Consider the following 5,499-nt stretch of genomic DNA (forward strand, 5'->3'; position numbering starts at 1 on the left):
CGAGCTCTACATCACTTCAGTAGTCGAACGCCACAAGGATGGTTTTTAATTGTTTATGTGATGTATCACTTGATCATCTCTTTTACTCCCTGCACTAAGCCAGAACTGGATAAATTAATAATAAGCTCAGACACAGCTGCATAGGTAGTTGCTTTGGGATAAAGATTTAATTCTATCTCATGCGATGAAGTCTGGACTTCAGATGAATAAGTAAAGAGTATCAATTTTCCTAAATATTGGAAATTAAAATTTGTCCCACAAAACTCTACTGATATAGCTAGTCCTGATGAATGGCCTGTGGGTAAGAGGACAAACCAATGACATTCCAAAACTCATTTAGGTTCATTTCCATGGGGGGGGGGGGCTGCACTGAAGATGTTTCTTTGTGAATTATTTTCTCATTGAATTTACAATGAAAAGCAAAAGAGCAGGTTGCCTGGAAATTCCACGTGTTCCTATTCTCTTTAACCCCATCACCAAAAGCAGCAGGCAACAAGCTTCTACACTAAAGCAATAAAAAAGTACAGTGCAGCAGCCCAAGATAGCATGCCTGCAGTGAGACTAATAGCAAGGTTCAATTACATCACTTACAGGGGGAAAAGGTCTCCATGATAAAGTTCACTCAGCCGATTCCAATGCCTCCCCCAATACCTAGTTTTAGAGGTAGATTGAAGTTTTGCTGAAAGTTCATATTCCTAGTTGCACAAGAAGGCGGGGGGGGGGGGGAATGCAGCTAATCCATTCGGCATTGCAAATTTGAGAAGATAACCTACAGTAGGTAATGCATTTTCTTAACTCTTGCTTTATTAAATATATCTTAATGTGAGGTGGCATTTTGCAATCATTTCAGGAAAAAGATTAGTCTCCGTGATAATTATACCATGTTCACTCAACATCCATTGCTTTACAGAAGTAAACACTAACATGAAACCAATGAACCAAGAGAAGGAAGAAAGAGAAGTGAAGAGGGGTGTAGGAGGAGAGAAGGAAATGGCTATGAACACCTTCAGGAGTCTGAGAGAAATTCAATTTTGTTGCATCAATGAGCAACAAAGTTGCTAATTAGCACAGTGGTAGTTTCATTGGTGGTGACTGAATAATTTTGTGGGTCCTGCAACTGCCTAAGCCCTTCTAATGATTTGTTGAAAAGATTCTTGTATGGTACAACAAACTTGTGTCTGCCAGTGCACAACTTTATGTAATTGTTTTTGCCATGCATAAGAAATCTCTATCGCGCAGAGCTCTTAGAAAGTTGGGCTATATGACTGACAGCCATGCTAAATTTAAAAGCTACAGCACAGAGTTTAGAGTTTATTAATGTATCCAGTGCTGTTTTTCTAGGAAAAAAATGGTGCTGGAACTCACCTTGAACACCTCCCTCATTATCTTACAATGGCCAGAGCATCCACCTGAGAGGTGCGGAACTGAGTTCTGGCGAGTTCCAGCTGAAAAAAAGTCCTGAATGCATCAGACATACAGGAACTGTTAATCCTGTAGCTCACAGCACCTTCTAGGTTTCTCTCAGATAGTTGCAGACTACATCCTTATCTGAACAGAGATCACAAAATTTCTAGCCCCAGTAATGTCCAGATTATACTACAACAACAACAACAACAACAACAACAACAACAATAATAATAATATTGTTATAGTATATTATTATTATAAAATATTATTATATTATATTATTTCTGAAGGTGATTCAGAAGCTGCAATTAGTCCAAAATGCAGCTGTAAGGCTGTTAAATGGAATTGGGTACTAGGATCAAACTATCTCTGTGCTTCACCAACTTGCACAGATTTCCAGTTCATTCCTGGACTTGATTCAGTTTAAATGGTAGGCTTGGAAATCCAGCCTATTCAGTGGTGGCATCCAGACTGTGGTCTGCTTTCCTCAGTGAATTTTGTCTGGTGCCTCCCTGAGCACTCCTTTCAGTAGCAGGTGAGGAGTTCCATAAATTGCTCTGTTGTATTTGGTGTTGTTTTTTTTTGTGTTTTTTTTTGCGGGACACTGGTGGCGCTGTGGGTAAAAGCCTCAGCGCCTAGGGCTTGCCGTTCGAAAGGTCGGCGGTTCGAATCCCCGCGGCGGGGTGCGCTCCTGCTGCTCGGTCCCAGCGCCTAGCAGTTCGAAAGCACCCCCGGGTGCAAGTAGATAAATAGGGACCGCTTTCTAGTGGGAAGGTAAACGGCGTTTCCGTGTGCGGCTCTGGCTCGCCAGATCAGCGATGTCACACTGGCCACGTGACCCGGAAGTGTCTCCGGACAGCGCTGGCCCCCGGCCTCTTGAGTGAGATGAGCGCACAACCCTAGAGTCTGGCAAGACTGGCCCGTACGGGCAGGGGTACCTTTACCTTTTTTATTTGGTTTTTTATCTTGGTGACTAGTAGTTATGTGTGTGTGTGTGTGTGTGTGTGTGTGTGTGTGTACATATACATATACACACCCATTTATTATCATTTTTAACTTTTTATAAGTGGTGGGATATAAATGACTTAAAACAAACAGGCAACTTTTCCAGTTTCAGTTACATTTACTGCCTCAAGTGGATAATGTTAGGGAAAATCACTTATAAAACATAGCATACACATAATTCACCAAGTATATTTGAATGCGGAGGGTTAATGTGGTAGTCAAAAGTGTTATATTGGACTTAATTTTATTTCAATAGCTTTTGAAATGGATTTTACTTTAATAGTGTTTGAAATGTAGGTTTCTTTTTTATCATTGTATCGGTTCTTCATTAAAATAATACCAGAGTGGAATTAATTTCATTAATTTCCATCAAGAAGCAGCCATAACTCCCCTTTAACCCAGTGAGCTGCTATGGCAGCTGGGGCAGAAGTATAGGGCATACTGTTTCCATCAGAGAAATGTTAGAGGGTAGGTCGGAGCCAGAAATTACAAATTAAGGGCATTTGCAGATGACATTGTATTGACTTTGCAACAGCCAGATACTAGTACTAAAAGAGTATTAGAATTAATTGAGATATTTGGTCAAGTAGCAGGATTTAAACTGAATAAGCAAAAAACTAAAGTGTTGGAGAAAAATTTAACAATGGCAGAAAAAGAGAAATTTCAGAGTGAAACAGGTTTAATAATAACAAAAAAAGTGAAGTACCTGGGTGTGAATCTGACTTCTAAAAATGTGAATTTATTTAAAGACAACTATGACAAATGTTGGACAGAGGTGAAGAAAGATCTAGAAATATGGTCAAGGTTGAGACTTTCCTTGTTAGGCCGAATTGCTGTCATCAAGATGAATGTATTGCCTAGAATGTTGTTCTTATTCCAGACACTCCAGATCCTGGACAAAATGGACTGTTTCAAGAGGTGGCAAAAAGACATATCAAAATTTGTCTGGCAGGGCAAAAAGCCCAGAATAAACTTTAAGATCTTAACTGATGCAAAAGACAGAGGGGGGTTTGCCCTGCCGGACCTGAGACTTTATTATGAATCGGCAGCGTTCTGCTGGCTGAAACAATGGCTGCTTCTTGAGAACACAGACATTTTGGATCTGGAAGGGTATGACAATAGATTTGGTTGGCATGCATATATATGGTATGACAAGGTAAAAATACACAAAGGTTTTAAAAACCATATTGTTAGGAAAGCACTATACAATGTTTGGATAAGATATAAAGATCTATTGGAAAGTAAAACTCCCAGGTGGTTATCACCAATGGAAGCTAAAGAGACAAAAAAACTTAATATGGAGCCCAAATGGCCAAAATATTGTGAAATTTTAGAGCAAGATGGCGAAAGGGTCAAATTACAGAGTTATGACAAATTAAAGTCTAAAGTACGAGATTGGTTGCACTACCTTCAGATAAACGAGGTATTCAAACAGGACAGGAAAATAGGTTTTCAGATGGAGAGGTCGAAATTGGAAACAGAATTGTTAGAACCCAATACTAAGAACTTGTCAAGAATGTATAATTTGCTGCTGAAATGGAATACACAAGATGAAACAGTAAAATCAGCTATGATTAAACGGGCACAAGACATAGGCCATGACATTATGTTTGATGACTGGGAAAGGTTATGGAATATTGGTGTTAGATTTACGGCTTGTAATGCTTTGAGAGAAAACATAATGAAAATGATCTATAGGTGGTATATGACCCCAGTCAAACTTGCAAAAATTTACCATTTGCCCAATAATAAATGTTGGAAATGTAATGAAACTGAAGGTACTTTCTATCACCTTTGGTGGACCTGCCCGAAGATTAAAGTCTACTGGGAAATGATCTATAATGAAATTAAAAAGGTCCTTAAATGGACATTTTCTAAAAAACCAGAGGCTTTTCTCCTGGGCATGGTGGGCCAATTGGTGCCAAGGAAGGACAGAACTTTCTTTATGTATGCTACCACAGCAGCAAGAATTCTTTTGGCAAAGTATTGGAAGACGCAGCAGCTACCCACTCTGGAAGAATGGCAAGCGAAGGTGATTGACTACATGGGAATGGCAGAGATGACCGGCAGAATCCGTGACCAGGGGAGCGAGACAGTGGAAGAAGATTGGAAGAAATTTAAAACATACCTTAAAAATTGTTGTAACATTGAGGAGTGCTGAGATGTTATGGTGTTAAGAAACAGAGAATTGCAGCTGTAAATCATAAATTTAAGGGAATTATAAAGAAGATGAGTTAATTAATTAAATGGAGGGTTGCTGTTAAAAGGAAAAATAAGGATGCAGAAAAAGGGAGGTATGGGGAAGTCCGGGAAATAAGGTGAAGGAAAATGAGTTTATGAAATTATACATGTTTATTTGTGTGTATGTTTTGTTTTGTTTTGTTGTTTGTTTTTATTACATGTTTGGAAAATTAATAAAAATTATTTTAAAAAAAAGAGAGAGAGAGAAATGTTAGAGGGTATGGAAGAGGGGCAGACAGATCATTGCTCCGGCCTGGATCTAGCACAGCAGTTGGTCACAGGTTGGGCCCAATGCCATCAAGAGACAGGAGCAGGATTGTCTTAGCCTGCCCTGCCCCCTGGAAAGCTGCATTCTCGGGCTTTCCTGTAGCTAACACCAGTAAAGATCCCACCGCTGACATCCCTCCCTGTTTGGTGGCCAGAAGGGGGAGATCCAGCCAGTGGATTGACCCTGGTGTGGCTCTTCAAAAAACAGAAACTTCGCACCCAAGTTCCTCACAAGTTCAGGTAGCTCCCCCATGACTCTGTCAGTCTTGTATGGTGTTTTCTTCTTTCCCTCAAAGAGAAAAATGAGAATATAACAAATACAGGCGATAGCACAGACACAGAACCCAGTCCACTTCAGACTGTAAGCTCTGCGGAGCAGAGGATTGGGTTTTTTATGTTTACTATATGTGAAGTATCATGTTTCCTGATGGGGCTTGAAAGACAGCCAAACCAAAAGGCATTACCTTTTTTCAATGTAACAAAGGCTATTAAAAATAAAATAAAATAAACAAAACCAGCAGTACTTTTAGAGCCAACAGAAGTTGGGGAAAAAATGCATTCATGCATCTCTCACAAGAA

The sequence above is a fragment of the Podarcis muralis genome, chromosome 4 (genome assembly GCF_964188315.1).
Source record: "Podarcis muralis chromosome 4, rPodMur119.hap1.1, whole genome shotgun sequence".
NCBI lineage: Eukaryota > Metazoa > Chordata > Lepidosauria > Squamata > Lacertidae > Podarcis > Podarcis muralis.